General features: G+C 43.7%; 1 long non-coding RNA gene across 1 annotated transcript in view; it reads right to left on the reverse strand.

The window, feature by feature from the left end:
* Positions 1–19,784: 19,784 nt before the first annotated feature.
* The window catches only part of LOC144766589 (uncharacterized), a 51,142-nt gene continuing 43,697 nt past the window's right edge, over positions 19,785–27,229 (reverse strand). The window contains exon 5 of the long non-coding RNA XR_013597852.1: positions 19,785–19,982. This is a non-coding gene — a long non-coding RNA (uncharacterized LOC144766589). The remainder of the gene's footprint in view (positions 19,983–27,229) is intronic.

The following is a 27,229-nucleotide window of genomic DNA, read 5'->3' on the forward strand; positions in this document are numbered from 1 at the left end:
ACTTGGACTGTCTTGCGCTGCCTTGCGTTACTCCTCACTTACCAAGTGCTGAAGGGCCACCTTGCCTTCATAGTAGAGATTTCAAAAAACACAACCTTGCCTTCCTTTCCCAATAGGATCTTCCAAAAACATGACCTGACCTTCACTTTCCAGTAGGGTGTTGCAAAAACGTGAGCTTAACATCCCTTCCAGTAGGGTCTTCTAAAACACAACCTCACTTTCCCTTCTCAGTAGCGTCTTCTAATGGACTTGGTCATGGGCACACTATCTTAGTCGCCACGTTGGCCCAGACCAACATCCTTCTGTATCTCCAGACAATATATTAACTTTGTCATTTGCCTGCCAATTCACCTTCAGAAATAAAATTACCAGCACATGCGTCTACCTCCACACAACTGACTTTCTGCCAAAAACAGGAAAACATATAAACTGCTGGTGCATGTCTTACATAATAGCTCAGAGATTCTTAATTCTAAGCTTCCCTTCACCAACCACTTCAGGATTGCAAACCTTGCAAAAAGGTATATTGAAGGCCACTCACCAAACGTCACTTATTGGCCCACTCTCTGGCCCCACACAGACAATGAAGACTGAGTAAAAACCTTAGTCACTCACTAGGCTCTTCTCTGCCTGCACACTTTTTGCAGTAGAGGGATAGAAAAGAGTTTTAAAAGCCTCAGTCACCCACCCAGCTCTTTTCTGTCCACAATAACAGTAATGAGTAAGTAAAGGCCTCAGTCTTTCTCTAGGCTCCTGTCTGACCTCATAATGACAGTAAAGAGTTTATAAAATCCTCTAAACTCACAAGGCTGCTCTATGATTTCACACAGATTGAAGTGAGCGAGTAAAAGTCCCAGTCACTTAGCAGGCTCCCCACTCTCCACGGTGACTGTAACAAGTGATTTAAGTCTCCAGGCTCCTCTGCGGCTAAACATTGATAGTAAAGAGTTAGTAAATGCCTCATTTATTCACCATGCTCGTCTCTGACTCCACACTGATAGCACTGAGCGAGTAAAAGCCCTAATCCCATACCAAGCTTCTCACTGATTCTGTGTAGGCAATAAAAAGAGATTTAATGCCTCAGTCACTCACCAGATTCTTTTCTGCCTCCACACTGATAGCAGAGAGTGATAGTAAAGAATAATAAAAGCCTCAATCACTCACCAGACTCCACTTTGACTCCACACTGACAGTAATGAGTGAGTAAATGCCTTGGTGACTAATTCACTAATTCACCCAATCAATCAGTATTTTTATAGCAAAGCACTGTCACCCGTAAGAGTATCTGGGCAACAAGGATGCTGTGTCTCAGGTGAAAATCCAGGTCTTGAGTCTCTTCCTGAAGCCCACCAGATAGGGGCATCGGTGAAGGAGCGACCCTCACGTCAGCTGCAACAGATGGTGGGGGTGTATGCGAGGGTGGGTGATGCAGAGCACAGATGTCTTGAGGACAGGTGGAAATTCAGTTGATGGTTGATGTTGGATGGTCCTTGGTTGGGTAGAGCCTGTATGTATGCGTGCGGATCTTGAGCTGGCATCTCTTCTGGATATGGAGCCAGTGGAGGGTTCTCAGGTGATGGGTGATGCAAGTCCATTTGGGGAGATCCAGGATGAGTCTAGCTGCAGTGTTCTGTGTGATCTAAAGTCTTTTGAGGAGCTGGATGGAGAGTCCGTCATAGCGAGCATTGCCATAGTTGAAGTGGATGTTGATGAGGGGCTGCATGACGGTCTCTCTGGTGTTGATGGGGATCCATTTGAATAGTCTGCAGAGGTTGTGGAAGCAGGAGGAGGTGACTGTGTTAAATTGTTGTTTCATGGTTAGTTAGCAGTTGATTTTGGGGTTGCACACATGGTCTTTTGCAGTGGGTGTTGTTCCGAGTTCTGCCAGCCACCAGCTGTGGTCCCATACAAGGCGTTGTTCCCAAAGAACTTCTCTTCTATTGGAGTTGAGTTTGAGGTTGCTGTCTCTCATCCATTTTGCCCTGTTGGTCTTGGTGGTGCAAAATTGGTTTCGGTGTTGGAGCGGTCCTCGGTGAGTGAGAGGATTAGTTCAGTGTTGTCAGTGTAGGAGATTATGTTGAGTCCATGGGATCTGATGCTGTCTGCACTGTAGTTGTTGAACAGGGTTGGGCTGAGGGATGATCCTTGAGGTACGTCGTAAATGAGGTTCCTGGGTGCGGAGGTGAAGGAAGGCAGTTGGTGCTTTGCGTGCATCCTGAAAGAAGGAAGTGATCCACCTAATGGCGTTGTGCTGCATTCCGATGTTGTGGAGCCTGTAGATGAGAGTGTGGTGGTAGATGGTGTTGAATGCCACAGAGCGGTTGAGGAGGATCAGGACCACATTTTTTCCACAATTGAGGAGAGTTCTGATGTCATCTGTGGCGGCAATCATCAAGCCTCAAGGCTGTGGTTGGTGCAGAGTCCTGACTTTGGATTTATTCCAGGTATTCGGTGAGCTGTTGGTTGATGGCTTTCTCAAGTACTTTGGATGGGTAGGGGAGCAGGGAGATAGGTGGACATTTTTAGGTCACTGGTGTCGGCTGAGGATTCATTAGGAGAGGTTAGACCTCCCGTGTTTCCATACGTCTGGGTAAGGTTGCTCTGGAGAGGGAGGAACTAAGTTGCTGGTGAGTTCCGTGCTAATTAGGTTTGCTCCAAGGTGGAAGAGATGGTGGGGGCAGGGGTCACTGGATGCCCCAGAGTGGATGGATGGCATGATGACTCTGATGGTTTGGGTGGTGAGCAGAGACCAGGAGGTTATCATTCGGCTGGTGTTTGTTGGTTGGATGAGGTTGTCGAGGCTGAGGGTGGTGCAGGGCTGGACTGGCCATAATGTGCCCCAGGCATTTCCCTCGTGAGCCGCCAGGGTGGGGACAGTTTTGGGACCATGGGGGGCAGTTTTTGTTATCGGAGCCGGCACTATCAGCCCCCTGTAACAAAATCGTTCGAAACCAGCCCTAGCAAACAGCTTAATCACACCCCTGCCCCCAGCGAGCCAGTCGAGCAGTTTGCCAGGGCCAGTTTCCGTTCCCAGTCTGGCCCAGGGGTGGTGGGTTTGGGGTCTAATTTGTTGTTGATGGTGGCAATCTTGCTGTGGAAGTACTCTGAGAGGGTATTGCAGAGTTCTTGGGGGGTGGATGATGTTCTCTGTGGCTGTCGGGTTGGAGTATTCCTTGACGATTTAGAAAAGTACCTTTCTGTGGTTGGCCACGATGTTGATGCGGACAGTGATGGCTGCTCACTTGGCTTCCTTATTGCTCAGGTGGTAGTTGCTGATGACTGCTTTGTGAGCCTCTCTGTCAGGGGGTCCTTGGTGGCACGCCATTGCTTCTCGAGGTGGTAGCAGTCACTTTTGATTGTTCTGAGCTCTGGGGTGTACAATCTGGCTTTTTTCAAGTATTTGTTGGTTTTCAGTGGTTTCAATCGGGTGACTCTATCGACGCATTTGTTGATCCAGGCAGAGAAGTTTTGGATGGCCTGGTCAAGGTCTGCTGAAGTTTTGGGTTGTGAGGTGCAGAGGGCTTGTGTCCATAGAGTATCAGTTACCTTGCCCCAGCTGCAGCAGGAGGTGCTGTCATATGGCCATTGGGGTCATTGTCGACATTGTTAAGTTAGCAGGAGCTCTGCTGCCATTATGCTGCCTGTGCACACGTTACTACATGACTTACAAGACTCTGTTTGTGCCTTTCACATGCGAACTGTCTATTTTGTGCGTTTTCTGCCTGTTCCTGGAGTCTGAACACAAAGTGCAAGGTCGATAAACAATGCCCCTTGTTATTCTGTTCTGGTCAGTCCCTAGCACCTAGACAAAACACGTTAACACAGCTGCGTTTGCTGAAGACGTATGCTTTGATATTATGGGATGGTATGTTTTTTTAACACACACTTTGAAAGGGACCTTTCCAGGGAGAAGAGCTTTGCAGTTCCTATGATGTAAAACTACCATCTAGGCACTAAGGTAAAGGGTCTGCTGACAAAGCCCAGAGATCTACCTTTATATAATAAAACGTCTTCTTGTCAAGGGGAGGGTGGTTAGGCCTTATATTCCTTTATCCACTGTCTGTATACAATGATTTCCCCTTTCATAGTCTATGGACTTGCTACAATGCTAACAGTTTTAGGTTTATGCGTTTTGCTGCTGGTAGTGGCTCGTATGCTGCATTATAGAGCACAATAGTTAAAAATAAACATTTTGAACTATAACAGTTACTCTGTCTAATCTGTGGACAAGTACGAGTGATTGAGCATAAGGGTATGTCATGCTACAGTGATTCCTGAGAGAGTGGGGAGTGTTGTGTTCTGGGTTGTCTACTCATTTGTAGCTCCCTGATTATGTAGGATAACAAATAAGACACCATAGCTGGCCGGTTCTGGGATTTTGGATACTGAGGCGGTAGGAAGGCTTAGCCCGTACACACTGAGGTCCTGGTTTCCTGCGCATAGTTCTGTGTATTTGCAGACTCCCCGCAACATGGCTCTGCCAACATTTGGTCCGGTACTTGTCGGCAAGACCCCTGAGTAGTGCCTGTGCTTGTCCACAAACCCCTCCCTTCTGTTCCCGGAGAAGGTTGTGACAGTGTGGCCTCCTATATTGTGATATTTTATAGGTTTCTGCCATGATGCTGCTTTTGCGCACGGTACTACATGACTTTTTTTTGCAAGACTATGAGGTCCATTATGATGGCGGACGGACTTTGTCGGGGGCCGGTACCGTCCGCCACAAGGGTGGAGGAACCGTGCCCCCAATTAGGATGCATCCGCCACAGTGGGGGGTGCATTCCACATTTTTTACATTGCGGCGGACGGTGCTTGAAGCACCGGCCGCCGCAATGCAAAAAATGCACATTGTACATTTCAATGCACAACATGACAGGCACCGCGCGGTGCCTGTCATGGTGTACATTGAAATACTGGGGGGACCATAGGTACCCCCCATGTGCACCCCTAGCCCCCCCTTCACCCTGGGGGCCCGCAACGGGCCCCCAAAGCAAAGACCGTAAGGCATTCCTCACAGGCCATCCTAATATGGCTGGCGGTGTCTGATAGACACCGCCACCATATCAGGCCTTTTCCGCTGCGGTCGCAAGCCGCCCACGGCGGAAAAGCGGCGGACAGTCTTCCCCTCCGCCACGGTCCCCCCGCCACCGTAATATGGCGGGGGGAAGAAAGGTGGCGGACGGGCAGGGATGGCGGACGGATCGCCACCGCCTGCATGGCGGTGGCGATCCGTCCGCCATCTTAATGGACCCCTAAGTTGGTGCCTTTCACATGAGAACTGTCTGCTGTCTCCGTTAACTACCTGTTCCTGGAGTTTAGTCTGAACACGAAGTGCAAGGTCAATAAACAATGCCCCTTGTTATTATGTTCTGGTCAGGCACTATCACCTAGACAAAACATGTTAATACAGCTGTGTTTACTGAAGACGTATGCCTTGATATTACGGGATGGCTTGTTGGTTTAACACACACTTGTGGAGGGACCTTTCCAGGAAGAAGAGCTCTGCATTTGCTATGATGTAAAACTACCATCTAGGCACTAAGGTCTGACATCTGCTGACAAAGCCCGGAGAGTTTCCTTCATATGATAAAACTTCTTCTAGTTAAGGGCAGGGTGGTTAGGCCTTATAGTCCTTTATCCACTGTATGTATACAATAATATCCCCTTTCATAGTCTATGGACTTGCTACAATGCTAACTGTTTTAGGTTTATGCGTTTTGCTGCTGGTAGTTGCCTGCATACTGCATTACAGAGCACAATAGTTAAAAATAAAATTTTGATTTTAAAGAGGGGTCGAGGTTTGAGCAGGATGCATCAGTGTGGTGCCGGGTTGCTCGTAGTCTACAGAACGGGAGCAGTGTGTGATCCGGTGTGGGCAGGGAGTCCTCTGTGGCAAGCAAAGTGGTAGTGGTGGCAGGTGAAGGGTCCTTTGGTTGATCATGGGGAGGCCATGAAATAGTTGTTGTTCCGGTGTCTGTGGACCAGGGCTAGAAGCTCCTCGCTGGTGTAGTGGTGGATGGTGGGGGGCTAGTGGTCCTGACACTGGGCATGGTCCAGGCACGGAGGGCGCATAAGGGCTTGGAGGTGAGAGTCATAAAGTACAATTGATGGACAGAATGCAGAACAATGTCAAACATTCACCCCAGTACAGAGATCTGGGCCTAAATCCATCGTTTTTTGCTTTTGTTCACCATGCCATTCCATTCCAGTTTGGACCCAGCCATTTACAAATCTGTCTTGACCCTCCGCACAATGGGAACAGTCCAGCCTGAACTGCCAGGCCAGATCCTCCCTGGACTGGAAACAAGCATCCAGGGACCAGTTTCTGGCTTTCAGCCCTCATCAGCCAGGATAGCTTGACTCCAGTGGCATGGAGAGCATGGGACCCACGTCTGAGCATACCCATCCCACTCGGGGTGACAAATGCAAAAAGAACAATTGATTGAGAGAATGCAGAACAATGTCAAACATTCCCCCCAGTACAGAGATGTGGGCCTAAATCCATTGTTTTTCTTCTCACATTTCCATTCCAGTTTGGACCCAGCCATATGCAAATCAGTCTGGACCCTGCACCCAATGGGAACAGTCCAGCCCGAACTGCCAAGCCAGGTCCTCTGGACTGGAAACAAGCATCCTAGGACCGGTTTCAGGCTTTCAGCAAGGAACAGTGTCAAGACTGATTTGTATATGGCTGGGTCCAAACTGGTGTGGTGAGCAGAAGAACAATGGATTATACCCAGATCCTTGTGACCGGTGGTGAATGTTTGCATTTTCCAGCATTCCATCTATCAATTGTTTCTTTTGCATGGGAGGTGGGCTGTCAGGGAGGGCTGGAAGCAGTCAAACAGTGGTGGGGTGGGAGAAAAGTGGCTGGAAATGGGCAGGCCAACCAGCGGAAGAGTGACTCAGAGTAGCAGTGAAAAATTACGCTAACAGAGGCCAGATACCAAATAAACAAAGATGCTAAATAGACAGAAGAAATCCAAATTAAGCTTCCTCAACCACTGGAATGATGTGCCAAGAAAGGAGAAGACAGAATTCCAATTGGCAGGCCTCTGGGCAGCCGGAGCTAACTGGTGGTAGTGGGACTTGGAGCTCTGTGTTGACGCAGTCCCAGTCACGAGAAGCTATGAGGCAGGTGGGGGGTAGCGGCGCGCAAGACCAAAGGCCTATACTCCTGCCGCTTGAACAGTGCCAGTATGAGTGAGTAATTATCCACTTATTATTTACTCACTAGGATTCCTTTAGTTTTAGTTAAACCTTGACAGCAAGGAGTTACATATGAAACTCAATTAAATGTGCATATTATATAAAAATTACCCTTAGCACATATTATTGAGTGCTACAACATGATGCTCAAGTATTGCTTGAATATATTCACACTACATAATCTAAGTGCTGACTTTTCTGTATTGCATTATTTTTTATTCATTTTTGATAAGTTGCTATGAAGTTGATAACTATGTGTTTTGTTTTTTGCCATTGTTCAAAAGAACATCATCTCACAGAATTAAAATAAGTGAAAGGGAATCACATAACTCTCTGCTCAGTGTTTATTCTGAGAATTATATGACTGTTAAAACATCTTTTTAATCTAAGCACAAGTAGAGATGGAGTAGAAAGGATACCTTGGAACCAGAAAACAGAGGGACAGGACATACAGAATCTTATCACCAATTGTATTTAAAGTCTACTGGGCAGGCTTCACCTCTTCACTGACTGAACTTATCAATGCAACTGGCCCTGCACAACAAGAGCAGGAGGCTTGGCTATTATATTGAACACAATTCCTATAGCTCAAACAGGTATGCAGCTGTGGATCATATCTGAAGCTCAATATACGTTTTTTATTTTCTGCCCTGCTATTGTTTGCTTAGTGCTTAGAAGTAGCAGAATGAGGACGTAATTGCCATTAACATATTAACAGCAATCATGTTGGAGTACTTACTTTCGTTCATGCTTCAGGTAAACTATTTTATTCGTCTTTATTGTGGTTACAATTAATATTGCACGCATTAGACTAGGTTTTTTAATTCTAAAATAAATCTTTAAAATGCATTCCTCATTTTCTAGTGTCCCTGAGTGTGCTATTCTTTAATTAAAGAGGATTTGGAGTTTCTACTAACTATCCTTGTAATATCTCATGTGATTTATTGTTACCTAAAACACATCTCGTTTAAATATTGCTCAGTGGGTTGTGGGGTGGTTGCAGTACAAATGTTGTTTTTATTTTTATTTGGGTTAGAGCATTGACTGAGTCCTTGGTGCCAGGGGGTCTAGAAAACCAAACACTGCGAATCGAGAAAGCTTAGAAAACAAACAGATAATTTGCACCCTTGAGTAATTTTGGATGACACTGTCAAGAGACTACAGTTACTGAGACTTCTATTGCAAGACTAGGCCTCTCCTTCAGATCAGTTAGGGACTTCCTGTCTGATGCATGTTTATCAAGCAATTAACTTATAGGAGATTATTTCTCATTTGGATTTCTGTTTTTTAAACCTCATATTTGGTGCATCTGTTTATTGAAAGTGATGCAAACTCCTATTAAAAAAACTGCAGGGCAGCGGTCAAACAACATCTCCTCGCTAGGTGTGTCCCTAACACTGGGGGTGAGGTCACATTTGTTGTTAATGCATTGCTACATATCATTCTGATTTTTTTATACAAAACAAGGGAACCCAAAGGTATAGCACTAGGGACCTTGGGCAGTAACGTATTACAAAAAACAGGGGTCCCTAGTAGTTCAGGGATCTTTCGCAAAAATGATAGACATACGCTCAATAGTATGTATGACCTTTGTCCAGCCGGACAGGAATTTTAATTAAAGTGATAAGCAAGAATAAAGAGGATTTTTTTACACAGTGGGTGCAGCCAGCAACCCACAGGGGACAAGACAAAACAAGGGGATGGGGTTAGAACGAACAAGGCGGTCTGTATACTAGTAGTTCAGTGAACAGACAAAAATACATTTTAGAAGCATCATTGTATACAATTTATACTTTTCATTTTACATATGACGCTAAAATGTCGACGACGTTTCGATGCCTATTGTGAAATGAGTGGCATCATCTTCAGGACAGAGAATAAAGCTTGTCTTGAAAATCTTTAGGCAATTTTTGGCCAGATTTAGGTCCAAACATTGTTTATTTCCAGGGGGCGGTGCCCAATATCAAAGGACATATGGTCGGGTACTCAATTATCTGAGCTTTTTCCCCGCCCATCTGAGCCCAGAATTGCCATCGAGCAACCCAACCAGGAATGAGACACGATCGGTCCGGTCTCCTATGAAGAGGCTTTCTTGCCCTGGTTTGGAAAATGCTCAGATAATTGAGTACCCGACCATATGTCCCTTGATATTGGGCACCGCCTGAAGATGATTCCACTCATTTCACAATAGGCATCGAAACGTCGTCGACATTTTAGCGTCATATGTAAAATGAAAAGTATAAATCCATCGTTTTTTTGCTCACCATGCCAGATTGGACCCAGCCATATGCAAATCAGTCTTGACCCTGCACCCAATGGGAACAGTCCTGCCCAAACTGCCAGGCCAGGTCCTCCCTGGACTGGAAACAAGCATCCTAGGAAACCGGTCCCAGGATGCTTGTTTCCAGTCCAGGGAGGACCCGGCTTGGCAGTTAAGTCTGGACTGTTCCCATGAGGCACAGGGTCACGACTGATTTGCATATGACTGGGTCTAAATTGGGGTGGCCTGGTGAGCAAAAGAAATATGTATTTAACCCAAATCTCTTGACTGGAAGTGAATGTATGATTTATTCAGCAATCCGTCCATCATTTTTTCCGTAACTAAATCTCCAGCAAAGATTTATGTATATATAATGGTAGAAGTGTAAGCAACATTGAAAGGGGACAACTCCTTATGGTTTCCCTTCTAAAATGTGCTTTACCTCACCAAAGACAACATTTTTATAGTTGTTATACCTGGGATTGGGAATAGTCATATAAGCTATGACAAAGTTAGGTTAGAGTTAATCAGTGCAGCTCATGAAGGGTTAGCTTCTGCTCATACTGACATCAGTGCTATGGCTTCAATGCTACAGAAACAAATAAGGTGGTCATATTTACCAAAGATTGCGAAGAAATGTAGAGCAATGTAATGTTTGTAAATAAATTAAGCATTCTACTGCTGCAAAACCAGCCTCTACCAGGCGCGGTTGGTCCATTGGGGCGTGGGGGCGTAGCCCCCCTGCCCGACGCCGCCCGCAGCTCCCTCATGACAATCATGTCAATGAATCAACATGACGTCAGACCGCCGTGCGGGCGTCATGTTGATTGATTGACATTGTACAGGCGGCAACACAAGTATGCATGCGTGGAGACGGAGGCTGAATTTTTACCCGTGCCCACGCATGCGCACTTGTGTTTTTGCGGCGTTGCGCATGCCCATCAGGAGCCCTAATGGGCGTGCTGCGGGCGAGAAGGTACCTGTGCCCCTGGCGCCAGGATTGGCCAGGGGCGCTGTGAGCCTGTGACGTGTGGGGAGCAGAGCCCAGAGGTGGCGCGGACCGGGACCGGCAACAAGGTAAGAGTGTGCGTGTATGCATGAATGTTTGGTGGAGAGTGTTGTGAATGGATGTGTTTGTGTGTATGTGTGTGTGAATACATTTCTTTGAGTGTTGTGTATGTGGGTTGGGGGGGAAGGGGGGTCGCCGCCGGCCTGAGTGGCCTGGGGCCCGCACTTGAAAATCAGTTTGCGCCGCACCACTGTAAAATGTCACCAGCCGCCCCTGGCCTCTACCTCCCAAACAATATCTGATAAACCCTTTCAAATTGTTTGCGTCAACCATGTTGACCTGTTGCCAGTAGCCAATCAATATACCTGTATATTGATTGCGGTCGATTCATGCTCTAGATTTATGTAGGTGTGGCCACAAAAGGCTGCTTCTGCGTATGCGGTCATAAAAGATTTGCAGTGGATAGTAGTGATGGGAGCAGTTCATACCGTTCTTTCAGACAATAGTCTGGTTTTCTCCAACTACTATTTTTTCACCCTTTTCGCTCTGAATAGAAAATGCTCTTTAGGCGAGAAAATGGTCAGGTAAAACAAGCCTTGACTGCTAGAGAACTGGACTGTCATTGGGGTCATGGACATGGAACTTGAGGTCGCTGAGCAGGACGTAGCAGAGGGAATCTATGGTGAGGGGGGACTGCATAGGGTTCAGCAAGCACTTAATAACTTGACTGGATGGGAACTAAATCACTGTATGCTATACAAAATGCTCTTTGCGGTACCTATGTATGTACCTGATTACGATAAATCACATAAAGAAGCATCATGTGGTTGATTCTGTTCACTGGCCCAACACTGACACCATCGCCTCCAGATTAGTCGAGCATGCCCTCCCTATTCTTGACCTACCCAAGAATAGATCAACCAAGTTTAAATCATTGGTCCAAGGAACCTCTGAGTCTACTGAGCTTCCAATTTTACAACCAACTTCAAGATCAGAACCCGACATACTGCAATCAACATCGTCAATGATTGAACCTGCTGCAACATCAGCTGCACTTCCAACAACTGGAACTTTATTTGCACCACCCAACAATGCACCTCAACTACAGATGAATTACCTCGACAAGAGATTGTGTCGTCCTGGAAATGCTAATATTTGACATCAGTTGGTGCTACAGATGGATTTTTTCCTGTTGTTGGGGCCTTTGCCAGGTATATACGCCCACCATTCTCATACTTTTCACTCTTTGCTGCAATCTCATAATTTAATCTGTGGCATAAAGTGTTATTATTTTGATGATGGTACATGGGCACTATGTTTCTGAAAGTCTGATACTGTCTCCTGTGGTAGAGGAATATATAAAAAAAATCTTCAGACAGATTTAAGAAAATATCAAGGTGCCTGCATCACTGCATATCCTATGCCCTGTGGCATTATTTGGGAAAGAGAATCATGTCAGTCAGTCTGTCAATAATTCTTTATTCAGCATATGCATAGGCAAAAAGACACAAGGATAAAAAGCATCAAGAAATAACAAAACTGATACAAGATACATCTAAAATTACAGAGATTAAAATGTATCAAATTTATCAGATGGCAGCAACCCACATCCACAAACGCCAATGTGCCAATGGGACAAGCAAACAGTCAGCCAAAGCCTCCCTCAGAAGAAGGGGCAGACAGGTCAGCACATCCTCTGACCCCTCCCTTGATCTCCTTGACCTCACAGCAGGTTTTAGAAAGGCACCGACCCCATGACACACTTCAAAAACATTTAACAAAAGATGGTAAAACAGTGCATCCTTTCCCTTCCTAAAACCTAAACATTTTAAGATCGGTTTCAGTAATGCCGTAAAATGGAGTCCAAAAAAAGTACAGAAAAAAAAAGACATTAACGTTCACTCTGATTCCTCATCCTAGGGACAGACTATACCTGAAACTCTGATATCATCTCCTGATACAGGAATAACAACCACATTTTCCTTCACAGTGTTAATGAGATTATCACTTTGTCTGAATCACTGCACATCCTTTGGATGGTGGTGGCCACACTGGATTGTGTACAATTATACATTCGCCATTTGCTGGCTGTTTGATGAATCAAACGTTGACCATAGCGATAAAAACAAAACGTTCTTTAAACTTTGCAGCATTGTTGTTTGTTCATTGTCCAATAAAGAATTTGAATAAAGACCACCCAATCATTTAGTTGTGTTGATATTTCATGAACTTGTAAAAGGAACAATGATGATGTAACATTAGGGTTGCTACAATGTAAGGTATTTGAATCACTTCATTCGAGCCTAGAATTTGATACCTAAAAATCTCAGAAACAAGAGGTGGGAGCCGACGTTAGTGATGGGAGTGTAACAAAATTCTAAACGCATCTATGTGGTCAGCAGTGATTAAAATAGGAAAATAAAGTGTTGAAGAGCATGGGCAGAGGGTCCTACTACATATAATAACAGATAATTTAAAAAAACACTATGAAATAATTGTATTTGGGAAAAATAAAAGCAGTCCTAAACATACTGATTAAAACTTACTGTTTGCAATGAATCAATTTAATTACTTTGGTTTTTAGCCAGTTAACAAAGGGTAACATTTATTCAGATAGAGTAAGTGTGGGGCATTTGGAACATGTTATTGATGTAAGGTCACAACACGACTGTAGCGTCCACCCCAGTCTGAGTACATGTAAACGATCACGCCACACACTGAGCTTGGTATTACACATCCTTATTCCTCAGCGTGTAACCACTAACTGAACATTCTAAATCATGAATTCTATCACCCACACCCAAGCACTTACGTCGCTGTTCTACGGAGTTCATCAGGAAACAAAAAGTCCCCATCATTTCAAACTCACAAGACACTACATCTCCCCCTTTTGTTAAATAAAAAGTACAAATAATACATATATACATCATAACTCCTGAATAAATAACCCAGATCTTGTCATGTGAGATTGTGGGGATACAGGAAAAGTGTCCATGACTGGCCCTGGTGAGAGAGACACTGGTGCCGTCATCGGGCTCTCAGGATTCTCAGGTGGAGATGTCTCACGTCTGGTGTCTGGAGTTGGCGAATGTCAAGGCAGGTGCTCAAAATGCAAAGAATCTCACGTACTGGACTTCTCTCGACAGCACCATTGCCAGTGGCCATAGAGTTGTGCTATTCTGATGCTTGATATTCAGATGGGTGAGAAATCTTTAAATTCACAACTATTGAATGGCAAGTCATTGTCAGATTTCAAAATTAAAGGACCACCCCATGTTGCAAAAATTCTTTCTAATCTCTCCATGACTCTGTCATGAGTAGTTGCAGACAGATCTTCTACAAGGGGAGAATGGGAATATTCATCAATAATAACTAGTAGATGTCAAGGGGTCCAAAGAAATCAATTGCAATCTTCTTCCATGCCTGCTTTGGAAGATCAGGCATGTTTAACAGATGTGGGGTTGTTTTGGATGACAAGCAGTTGCACAAATAATAGGCCCTTAATTCCTTTTCAACTCTCTCATCAAGGAGAGGGAACCATATTCGGACCCATACAGCTCATTTAGTAGCAACAACTCCACTTTGTCCCTCATGTGCTAGTTCAATGATTTGTTATCTCAGAGTTCGGGTATGACAATTCTCGACCCTCGTAAGATCATGCCTTCTGGAGTAACTGAAAATTCTTCCTGCACATTTTTGAATTTCTGGTATTCAAGGTCATCATGAAGAGGTTTCTCCAAGATTGATGTGCAATAGTGTCTTTGAGTATTAGCAAATCTCTGTCAGTGCTCGTGATAGTGTAGCAGGGATACTGGATTTTAGGATGAAGTTAACATGAGCATCAGTTGCTTTAGAATCGGTATCGGTACACAATATTGGTACATGTGAGAAGTAGTCATCAGGGTTTTCATCTTTTCCTGGAATATGCACAATCCTATAGTCATACTCCTGCAGTCGCAACCTCCACCTCGCAATGCGAGGGGGCATTTCGGCTTTATGGTTTCCGAAAATGGAGAGTAAGGCTTGGTGGTCAGTGACAACCGTGAAATGCTTTCCATAAAGGAACACATGAAAATGCTCACAAGCACACACAACAGCAAGTCTTTCTATTTCTGGTTGTGAATAGGCATGTTTTGTCTATGACAAAATCTGGCTAGGATAAGCCATAATGTGTCTTTGAGCATTGAGATGTCCAGTGTTCTGGGCAAGGATGGCACCAGCCCCACTGGGCTTCCGTCAACAACAATCTCCGTCTGCAATTTCAGATCAAAATATGCCATTTTAGTAGCGTTCTCAATTGCATGCTTGATTTTCCGGAAGGTTTGTTAAAATCCTTGCGACCATCAAAATAGAACATAGTTTCTGCGAGTTTCTCAAAGAGGTACCAGCAGTGGCAAAGTCACAAATATACCTTGAAAAGTAACTGGCTATATCAAGAATGGATTGTGGCATAGTCACATCTTGTAGGGGAGAAGTGGAGGACAAGGCTTGTACTTTTTTGGGATTTGGAATCATTCCCCCATCAGAAAAGATATGACCAAAGAACTTGAGTTTCGTTTTATGAAATTCACACTGTTCTGCATTTAAAGTGAGACCTGCATCAGCAAGTATGCGACACATGTGTGTAAGAGATTTATCGTGTTATTTTTGTGTGGCCCCAAAAATCAGATCAGTATGTCATCACTCTAATTGAAAGCATTTGTGACTGGCTGTGTTATACGACAAAAGACATCCTGAAAGAGTTCTTCAGTGGATGACACTATGAAATGTAGTCTTGTATATCTAAATAAAACAACATGAGTCGAAAAGGTAGTAATGTACACACAATTTTCCTCCAGTTTGAGTTAGTGGTACCCTTTGTACAAATCAAGGCGGGAAAAGACTTTAGCTCCATTCAGCTGCATAATAATGTTAGCAATATGCAACCTGGATTTCATTCACTTTCATTCACCTTGTAAGCTTGAAGCACTTCTATGCAGGCAGATGCGCACGGCTCCACCACTATCCTACTTTGGCACTACCACTATGGACGATTACCATGGCGTTAGACTCCTAGATTGCTTAATGGTGTCAAGCAATAATAATGTCTCAAGTTCTTTCTCAACAGCCTCTTGTAAATGAAACACAATTCAATTATGTAGTTGAGCAACAGGAAGCATGTCTTCACTTATGTTAAGCTCCACTTTCATGGTCATAAGTCTTCCCAGTCCATAAAACAAGGATGGAAACGTATTCACTATCTCATGATCGGCATTTATGTTGTAGTTTACGGAAATTTGCACCATGTTGCAGCAGTGCTGAAATTGAATAAACATGCACTCCGAAAAGTGCCTTGCAGGACATGAATTGGTGCTTGTCATTTCGCCTTTTTATGCTTCACAGTTGTTATAAATGACCCTTGACTTTGCAGTGGCGTCAAAGCAATCCATGTATACATTTTGGTTTTCAAGTGGGTTAAATGGGGCACTGGAGACAGTTCATTGTACTTTTTTGCTGGCATTATGTTTTTCAACGTGCCACTGTCAATGATAAATGGCATGGAGCACCCATTCACCTTCAGTGTAATTTTGGAAAAGTGTCCAATTGAATCTTGCAATGTCATTTGTCGATCTTGAGTGTACTGGCACTCTTGCCTGCAAGAAGCTAATTCAACATGTGAATGTTATCCAGTGGTCAACATTCACATGGCACAAGCATTTTCCTCACTGTTGCTTGGCAATGATAGTGACAAACTTTTAGACGAGGAATTTGATTACAGGGAATGTTGTTCAGTTTTTACTTGCCTTACCTGATGTCGCTGCTTGACCTAATAAGAGTGGGTGGAACGTATGTGGAACTTTCTGGCATCCATATTGTTTTCTCAGCATGACACACTTGATCTTTCCCTCATTTTGCAAACCATTACAAAATGGTTCTCTTTACTGTGTTCTTTGCATATCTGCCCAATGGCGGGACATTTACCTTCATGTGGAAAGGAAAATCCACATCGAAAACACAACTTCTTTTTCTTTGGAGACACTGCTCTACGGCCTTCTCCCTTGTATTTCACCTTGCTTTTACACTCAGCACTGATTAATTTTGGGTTGCTCCAGCCTCCATGTTAGCTGGCTGTCTGTCAGCTCTTTCTTCCGCTCTCGCAGCCAGGAGTACTCACTCCAAGCTGAGTGTTTCTTTCAGCATTCATTGTCTGAAGGAATTGGAGAGACAACCACCTATTACTCTGCATGGCCTCTTTTCATTGAACTTGTTGAATTTGCAATGCTTGATTGACTAATTAAGTCTTTCTACAAACTCACCCGTTTCACCAACTTTCTGCCTTTCTTGGTTGAAAATATACCTTTCATAGTTGACATTGGATTGAACTTGGTGTTTAACGCCTTTTTGATTTGATGGTACTCCACTTCATCACTGGATGGTATACTATTTTCTTGATCGTTTCTTTTACACCTTCACCCTCTGAGTCCTTTAGATATTTAATGATCTTTTTGTCATAGGCTTCATTCAGTGCATCAATGAAATCATCAAAAGTTTTGATCTGTTGCCAATATTCTGTCTTCTGGCGGAGGTTTTAAGAACGCGGCAGCATCATAACCTGTGGAACATTCTGCTGTCCAGACCAGAGCTCGCTCAGGCAACGTCTTCACCAGCTTCTTCATTAAGCATTAGCTGAGTGCTAACATTTGGGTCAACGCAATCACTCTCTGGTAGTGAGGCACTGTCTTCTACTTTGGCGGAGGAATAGCGGTTGTGTTTCTTGCACAGGGTCTTCCCAACTCTCACCACTTTGAGTTCTACCTGGTTTTGTTTTACTGCCTTCAGTGTTTCTTTGTGTTAGAAATGTTTTCCTCCTTTAGCACTTCCTTACACTCAGTTATCACTGCCTATACACTTCTCTATACCTGGTGGTTGCTGTCTTTAGCATTGTTGTACGGTATAAATGACCACTATGTTATGCTGTGGTGCAGTATTTCTTGTCCCAAATTTACCAGCAAATTTATAGCCGAGGACAAACAAACTTTCTGTCAGGCCTTCACTTTCTTGACAGACCTGCACCAGGTGGAGTGAATCTTTTTCTCCACATACTCAAACCATAGATTTTCACTTCGACTGAGGCACATGTGGCACGCACGAGCAGTTTTCTAGACCAGGGCAAGCTCTCTGGGAGAGCACTCTTGGTTCTTCAGGCTGTGGGGTTTACCTAATCCCCTATCTCGTTGCCAGCTTTAGCACCTTCCCCAGACCGGGTGCATGTAAATGCTCACACCACTCATTGGTATTACACGTCTTTATTCCTCAGCATGTAACCGTTAACTGCGCATTCTACATCATGAAGTCTGTCACCCACACCTACGCACTTAAGTCACTGTTCTACTGAGTCCATCAGGAACAAAAAGGGTCCTGTCATCTGTCACTCACAAGACACAACAAAGACAAAGCCATTTCAATTGGGCTACATAAGGCATTAGAAGCAGGATGCTTCCCACGGGGAATGTTTGTGTAGGTTGCTTATGATATGGAAGTGAAATTGGAATGTGATCTCAGGAGGTCTTCCTGAAAAGTGATTGTGAAAGATGGATATTTCCATGGATTTGTGGGGACTGCTTAGAAATGAAATGGTATTTCTTCTCTTTTTCCGGGGACCACAGGGTATTGTGGTGTGCCTTTCCTGACAGTGAATACCTTCCATAATATTTTTGTTTTTGGAGGAGGTAGCGCACTTTGGTATTCTTTAATTGCATTAATTGTAAATATTTTTGAGGGGTAGTAAAAGATAAACGCATGTCTTTTCCAGTCTCTTTTGAAGGTGCATATTTTAAAACGTTTTGTTTAAGTGTCTCTTGTGCAATAAAGAAAGATAGTCTTAACTCCCTGACCCCATCACTAGAGACCTTCTTGTGCTTTACTAACGTAGAGGTGCTGACTACCCATTACGGCAGTCTACTTCTGAGTAATCTTTGATGTGGACATATGTCCCTGTATTTCTTACTCATCCTCTACCTTAAGTTTTGTATTGTGCATACAATGTGCCCAAAGAGTTGCTACTGATTAAGGAAAGGCCAACTGATCTTCTTCTGGGACAGCCAAGAGCACTAAGGAACCTCAAGACCTTGAACCTCTGGGTGTTACTTCTGCGAGAGCCAGGAAAAGAGTCCAGATAGAGGGTGAATTGGGACAGTAAGATGCTATAGCTGGGGTTGGTGGAAGAGATGATTGAATGATGTGTCAGCAGGCCAGGAAAAGGACACATTTCTCTGGCAAATGTCTGAATATTTTTATACAACAGAAATGCATAACTATTCATGTGAGTTAGCAGCTGCTAAGCCCATTCCTACTGCCCTGTAACACAGTGGGCTTGACTCAGTCTCTTGTTCACACTACACATTTTCCCTTGTGTTTGCTCTACACCCTTTTGGCTTCTGCTACAAATGTTTTCCCCTGCTTTTCTTCGATAGGCTTGATTAATTGATTTAGGTCATTGAATATAAGAGAGTGTCTTAATGTAACTGTGAGACTAGTAGTACAAATCTTTCCCATTATGTTAAATTACGTTACATTACACTACATTACATGTATCTTTAATTTATGGTATACTACAATATATTGCATTATTTCAGGTACAAACTGCTTACTGCACATAATGCAGCACTAAAGCTCGATCAAGAACTGCCACAGAAATATATAACACTCTTCTTCTCTGTTTATGCCGCTGGGTATAATTATCTCTTTCTCAAGACCTTCTCGGTCACTTCATCCACCTCTTTTAATTTATTAAAGGGCTTGGTTTAGTATTATATTCATATGTATGTTTTATTATGTATCTACTACCATATGTTTAGAAGATGGAGTTCTTCATGTTCTGAGGGTTTCCAGCATTTATCTATGTTGTTTAAAAGAGAAAGGGCTGTTAATTTTCCGTTCTCTGAGTCCTAAAAAATATCTGGCCTATTTAAAGTGGACAACAAGTGGTAAACAGTAAATCAAACCTTCAGGAAGAAACTAAACCAAGGCGCATCCTATATTCTCAGTACCTGCCAAGATTTAGTAGAAAGGATAGTTCTTTCTGTACAAAAGGGTCTGACAAGAAGAAAACATGGGGCAAAAACCCATACTTATAAATTGAGTAGATCTGTGGCTCGGGACTTTTACTATCGAGGTAAACTATGATTATATTCCACAAGAGATACAATGCTGTTTTCCCCAGATTTGAGATATCAAGTGTCTGTGACAGAGAGTCCCTCATATCCTATTCGCAGGTTTATGAGCAGAACGATGAGTGTTCCATGTCTGGCCCATATGAGGGTGGTAACCTGGTGTCCCTCTTGCTCTCTCGGTCACAGCACAACGTTCTTCCAGTGGATTGCTGTTCTTTTGGAATTCATCAGATGACATGTGTTCCCACACTATAGTCTGGTGATTGCTGAACTTGGATTCTGTGGTAGTCTGGGGACATTATTGCACTTTAGAGTCTGAGAATAGGTAGTCTGATCTGCTTCCTCTCTCATCAAGCTGCAGAAAAAAACACACATTTATCAAACTATGTTGTAGAAACAAGGAAGACTTTCAAAAACAGTACGTATCACAAACAGTATGTATCGCAAATCTTAGCAACACTATAGAAATGTTTAAATTAGAGGTATGTTAAATTTAAAGTCCATCAGTGGAGTTGTGCAAAGTTGCCAACCTTGATGCTGGTTGAGTCAGGAGTGGTGTGGTCTTTACATAAAATCAGTGAGATAGGCTTCCTAGAAATGTATGATTTAGCTGGAGACCTGTCCTGCTAATACTTTTTCAAAGATCAATTTTCCAATAAAATGTTTTTGCACAATTATGCAATATCACAAACATCTTGTCAACTATTTCAAATTGCAAAATTCCTGAAGTTATTATTAATAATAATAATAATAATAATAATAATAATAGGCATTTATTTAGCTCACAGCTACCCCAACGGGGTGTCCCGGCGCTATAGTGGGCAGGAAACGAGGCAGAAGACAGAGCAGTAACTAATCAAGATGGCTAAATAGCCAGGTCGTAAGGGCTTTGCGAGACTCACATTTAGACTGAATCAAACGCAACGGAAGCGGTAGCTTTTTCCAGCATTGGGTGGTTCCTCCCTCTAAGGTTTTACCTCCTGATCTGGCTTTTGATACCCGAGGGGTGATGAGCAGGAGCTTGTCATTGGACCGTAGAGATCTCGATTGAGAATAGGGACGGAGTCTCCTCCTAAGGTAGACCGGCCCTCGGCCTTTTCCTGCCCTGAAGGCGAGAGTCAGCGCCTTGAATTCTATTTGCTTAGCCATGGGTAGCCAATGTAGTAGTCATAGATACGGGGAGATATGTTGTCGAAGTAGGATTCCGCATACCAAGCGGGCAGCCGCGTTTTGTACAGTCTGCAGTCTGCGGAGCAAACCTAATGAGAGACCCATGTATAAACCATTTGCGTAGTCTAAATGGGAAGTTATCAATGTGTGGACCACAGTTTTACGGGTTGCATTGGGCAGATAGTTAATCCATTTCCTGATGATTTTAATCCTGCCAAAGCAGGCGGCAGCCACCGTTTGAACCTGTGTGGCAAGGGACAGCTGTTTGTCCCATCTGACTCCCAGATTCCTGACCGAGTCCTTGGGTGCCGGAGCAATGCCTAATTCCTCCGGCCACCACAGATTAGAAGAGAGGGGAGAAGGTTGGTTAAAAAATAGGATCTCGGTCTTGTCTGCATTGAGTTTCAAGAAATTGCAGTCCATACAGGCCGCAATATTCTTGAAACAATTTTTTAGTGGATCAAAAGTGGCAGCAGACACAGCATTAAAAGTGATTAGAAGCTGATTATCATCAGCATATGAAATAATTTTGACCCCAGACATAGCAATCAATTCTGCCAGCGGGGTTAAGTAAATATTAAAAAGCATCGGGCTCAAAGCAGAGCACTGCGGCACACCCCATTTAAGTGGTTTGACTGGGAAAATGAACGGATGGGTCCGGACCTGCTGTGTGCGGTCAGATAAAAAGGACGATATCCAGTTCAACAATGAGCCCTGCACGCCAATGGTTTTAAGACGATTCAAAAGAATGGGATGGGTGACAGTGTCAAATGCTGCAGACAAGTCTAACAGCACCAATACCGCCTTGGAACCTCCGTCGACCGGCCAGCGTATAGAGCCCGCCATTTCAATAAGGGCTGATTCCGTACTTTAGCCGGGACGGAAGCCGGATTGAGAATCGTGAAGGAGGCTATTATTCTCAATGAAGCCCATCATTTGCTGCTAGACCAATTTATCTAAAACCTTAGCAGGAGCAGGTAAAAGAGAGATAGGTCTATAATTGCAATGGGATTCTGGGTAGGCGTTGGCTTTTTTTAAAATGGGCAAAAGAAACGCTTGTTTCCACGCATCCCGATAACAGCCCAATCTGAGGGAAAGGTTCCAGATGATATTTAAATGGGGATTGAGAAATTTAGCAAGGATGTTGTATTGATTGGCGGGCCAGGGGTCACTAGGGGAACCGGATTAACACTTCTGCAATTCGAGAAGAGAAGCTTCCTCCGAGATTAAGGTAAATTCTGAGAACACAGAGATGGAAAGTGCCAAAGGGTCAGTGAAGGACTTAACAATTTAAAAAATCTCCCTAGACGAGTTTTTAGCATTCTCAATTCTATCGGCTAGAAAATCTCTTTTATTAACAATCAAGAGTCTACGGTATTCTTTAGAGCTGAGGGATAGCTTAGCTTACTTGCCGCAGAATAGGCCAGTTCCCAACTGCGATTGAGTTTTTTACACTCTGATTTTTTTATTCTAAGTTCCTCTGAATACCAAGGTGCCAAAGGGGAAGATCTGGGAGACTTTACTGCTTTCAATGGAGCTAGTAGATCAATCGCGCCACCTATCCTGCTATTCAAGTTGGAAATGCCAACCTCCAGATCATTAGAGGGAGTAGGCAAGGAGTCCTTCAGATGATGTGTAAGAGACTCTACCATCCCTTTCTTCCAATTCCTACTGAACTCTTTCGGGGTGGAGGTAGCTTTCTCTGAGTTGAACAGCTGAAGTTGAAAAGGGATCAGGAAATAATCTGACCGTATCACTGGGAGTGAGGCAAGGACTGTAATATCGGAAAGATTTGAACAAACCAAGTACAGGGTGTGGCCAGCCTTGTAATTAGGATACGCAACGTATTGTATTAAGTTACAGCCGGCTAGCGTAGAGATAAAGTTGGACCTGTGCTGGAAGGAAGTATCATCTACATGGAGATTCAAATCACCTAGCACAGTAAAATTCGAGTAGCATATGCTGGCTTGGGAAAAGTAGTCCGCAAGGGTGGAAATAAGGCTGAGACTAGAATTAGGATGTCTATAGAGCAGAAGACCAGAGCAGGAGGAAGACGCCGATAGCTTAATACAGAAGGATAGACCCTCTACGGAGTCCACCTGAGCAAAGTTAGAAGCAGCGATCTCCCAATGCGTGTTGTAGATGATAGCCACTCCCCCTCCTACTTCACCCAACTGCCTATGTGCGCTATTGGTATTACAGAAGGGGAAGTACCCCTCTGCCTATTTGCACAAACTATACCATAATTTTCCGGAATAGCTAAGGTCAAAGCAGGATTGGTGTCGTCTCGGAGCCAGTTCTCCGTTAAAAACAGGAGATCCCAATTATGTTCAGCGATAGACTGAAAAATATTAAAGGCGTGTTATAAACAGACTTCAGAAATGTGGCCAGCTTTTCACACCACCAACATGTTCAACACGTCTTCACGAATCTGGAGATATTTAAAAAAAGACATGTCATAGATCTTCATAAAACTGGGAAATGTTAAAAACCAATATTTATCACACATAGGGCCATATGTATGAAGGCAATTTTGCGATCGCAAATGCCGAAATTCGCCTTATTTTGGCGTTTGCAATCGCAAATCAGGAGTGTACAATGTATGACACAAAACACCCCTCGCAAAATAAGGAATCACAAATTTGGGATTTGAAATTTTGGGATTGCATTTAAGGAATTGCAAATTGCGATTCCTTAAATGTAATGTAAGAAGCACAGAAAAAGTGCAATTTGGACTTAAGGAATCGCAAATTACCACCAACTTCATTTTTCAAAGTGCCATGTGACTCACATACATGCTCTTAGGGCATGTATGTGCACCACATCTGCACCCATGCTCATTTAAGGGGTGCAACAGGATGTACTTTTGACACCCTGTCACCCTTGAAAGTGCATTCTCAATTTGCGATTCTCTAATTGAGAATCACAAATTGAGAATGTCTTCCCTTTCATTCCAATGGGCCTATGTGCCCATAGGAATGAATGGGAAGGTATTCCTTAATTGCAAATCGTAATTAAGGAATATGTAGGATTCGTGAAATTTGTTGCAAATCCTACATACATATTGCGATTCGCAAATAGCGATTCGCAAAAAATCGCTATTTGAGAATTGCAAATGGACATTTTCATCCATATGGCCAACAGTCATATAACTGAAGGGATTTTAAAAAACAACATGTATCAAATACCTTTCTAAAGCGGCAAGAGATGTTAAATACCGACACGGATCACACATCATTATAAGGTGAGAGATGTTAGAGACCAGTATTTATCACACATTTCTGTAATTCTGTGAGACTGTAAAAACAGTATGTATCACATATGTCTGTACTACTGCAAGGCACGCAGGGGCCGATTCACAGAACTAACTTAAGACAAAAGCCTAAACGTATTACTTTTGGTATTCACAGAAGTTAGGATTTTTTCTTAAGTTTGTCTTTTTTTTTCTTTTGTTGTTTCCCCCAAAGGGCATGTGTGTGCGCAACATATGTTCACACATCATTTCAGGGGTGCAACAGGGTGTCCTTTGGACACCCCTGCACCCTTGAAATCGCAATCTCAATTTGGGAATTGCTAATTGCGATTAGCAAATTGAGATTGTCTTTCCATTCATTCCTTTGGGGCTCTAGGCCCATAGGAATGAATGGAGAGATATTCCTTAATTGCGACTCGCAATTTGCGAGTCGCAATTAAGGAATTATTAGAAATCGCTATTTTATTAGTGATTTCTTGATGCATAGCATTTTGCTATTCCTTAATAGCGATTCGGTATTTTTCGCTATTAAGGATTAGCAAAATGTGTTCTTGATGAATCTGGGGGTTAATCTTTAAAAATTCATATCTCCGGTTCCATACATTGGATGTTTGTTGTTTTCACATCTATTTGTTTAAACTAATAAATCCTATTTTTATAAATTGGTATGGGATTGTTATTGCGTGTTGTGTCTTACATATTTGATGTATTGGCATCTTTAAATGCGTTACACTACAGTCTCCTAAGTTAGGCCTGACTGCTCATTGTCAGGTACCCAGAGCTGAGCAAGGGGCTAATTTACTGAGATCTTTACTCAAGCCTATACCATTTTGGTTGCCTTATAACTAGTGATAGGTACATTCTTACCCCTACCAATAACCAAACCTTCGAACATTTGGTAGCAGCCGTGGGATACGGACTTGTGTTTGGAATACACCAAATAGTAATTAAGATCTTTAAAAATCCTCGAACTTGTCTTACAGCAAAGCTTTTAAGTTTTGAATTTTTGAAATATGGACTAAACTGATTTTTATTGCACTGTTTGGATTTTTCAAATTTTTTATAATTCCGATTGATAGTTGTTGAGACCCAAAACTAGGGATACCATTGAGCTGTATCTGGATAAACTGACTAACTTCAATGTGGCTGAGCTTAGCACTTTGTGTAAGGCTAGGGAGCTACCTGCTATTAATGAGATGAGGAAGGCAGAGTTGGTTAGGTCCCTGAAGGCCTGGGCCAGGTCACACACAGAGTATGAAGGGGAGGGGAAAGATGACCCACCCCCAACGTCACTCAGAAATTGGGTGATGATGATGTTGCCTCTACCATTGCTTTCAGTATTCGATACATAATTCCAGATGGTGTGAGGAGTGCAGAGTCCCCCACACAGGAACCACTGCTGTCCCTTGCAGAGAGGCATCTTGAGGCCCAACGAGCTTTAAAGCTTCGGAGCAGGAGAAACATGAATTAGCTGAGAAGAAGTGGGCAAGGAGGAGGGGAGAATAAGTGGTGGCAGAGAAACAAAAGAAGTTGATGTATCCCTGGGTGGTGTTTGAGTTCAAGCTCCCCACAGGGATAGTACACAGGTCCACAGAAGAGGTGACATTGGTAAATGGCTCATAGCATTTGAGAGGGCCTTGAGATGAGGGACGTCCACCTCAAACATTGGGGTCCACTCTTGTAGAAGCTAATCCCTACATCTGGGAGGGATAGACTCCTGTTCCTAGAGGGGGTGAGGCTAAATCTACACCCTCATGAGAAGATGCTTAGTTGAGAAATTTGGTTTGACCGCAGAGCAGTACAGGGTGAAATTCATGGACACCCAGAAAGTTAACACACAGTCCTGGAAGGATTTGATGGACCTCTCAGAAAAAGCACTAGGAGGCTGGATTGATGGTAATCAAGTAACTACACCTGAGGGGCTGTACAACTTGTTCATGAAAGAACACATTTTGACTCATTGTGGGCAAGAGGAGTTACGCCAATACCTAGTGGACTCTAAGTCTTAGGGAGCTAGCCAGGGCAGCTGATGAGTAAGTGGGAATCCAGGTTTCCAATCAGCACCATTGGGTGATAAGAAGATAGGAGAATAGGTCCTCACACCCAGGGGAAAGCCCAGAGAAAAAAAAAGTCCAAAACAGAAGAAGTCCTCAAAAGACCCACACAAACCTGAACAAGGAGAGGGGGCCCGTACCACTCCAACTTCAAGGGGAGGGGGTATCAGGGAAAGGATGGTAGGTTCTTTGATCCCTCAAAGGCGGTAAAGTGTTTTGACTGTAATCATCCAGGGCACAAGAAGGGAGATGCTGTCAGCTCAAAGAAGCCTCTCACTGGTGGACAGTCCCCAAGATTGCTAGTGTAATTGTGGGGGTGGACAGTGCTCCAGATATGGGTAGGTAAGTGACAGAGGCTACCTTAGTGTCCCTGAGTGGGGTGGAGATTGCAACCCTCGCCACCTTACCTCCAAGAATGGATAAGTATGGGCAGAGCCCTACTATCAATGGAACTGAGGTTGATGCTCTGAGAGACACAGGAGCCAGTGTGACTTTGGTCAGGGACACACTGGTGTCTAAAGAGCAGATCCTGCCTGGTGAGTTTCACCAGGTTACCTATGCAGACAGCAGAATCAAACTCCATCCAATAGCTATGGTGGATTTGGAATAGGGAGGTGTGACAAGCCCTATAAATGTTGTTGTGTCTCCATCAATCACAGTGCTGAGTTTACTGGAAAATGAAATCGAAGTACCTGAATGGTCAGGGGTAGAGAGAGGGCCCCATATGAGAATATTTGATATTCCTGTGTGAGTATGTGCTGTGATCAGATCACAGATTAGTCATAAGGGACATTCTGGATACTTGGACCCTGGAGCAATGGGCCAAGTATCCATGGACAAGGACACTGGGTCTGATGAGCCAGCACAGAGAACTCCATAGGTGATGCAGGAATCTGACACTGATGGAGAGGATCTAGCCTCTGAGGCAGGGATTCCAGATCTGTCATACTTGGCAGAACTGAGAAGAGCTGATGGACCCTCCAGAAAGGAGGTTTCTTCGGGGCAGAGAGACTGTCCCACCCTTGAGAGTTTGAGGCAGATTGCCTCAAACCCTTAAAGCAAGAGCAGGGGATTGACAGTGGGCTCCACAGAATTTCCTGGGATGATGGACTGCTCTACACTGAG

Source organism: Lissotriton helveticus, chromosome 7 (genome assembly GCF_964261635.1).
Source record: "Lissotriton helveticus chromosome 7, aLisHel1.1, whole genome shotgun sequence".
NCBI classification, from domain to species: domain Eukaryota; kingdom Metazoa; phylum Chordata; class Amphibia; order Caudata; family Salamandridae; genus Lissotriton; species Lissotriton helveticus.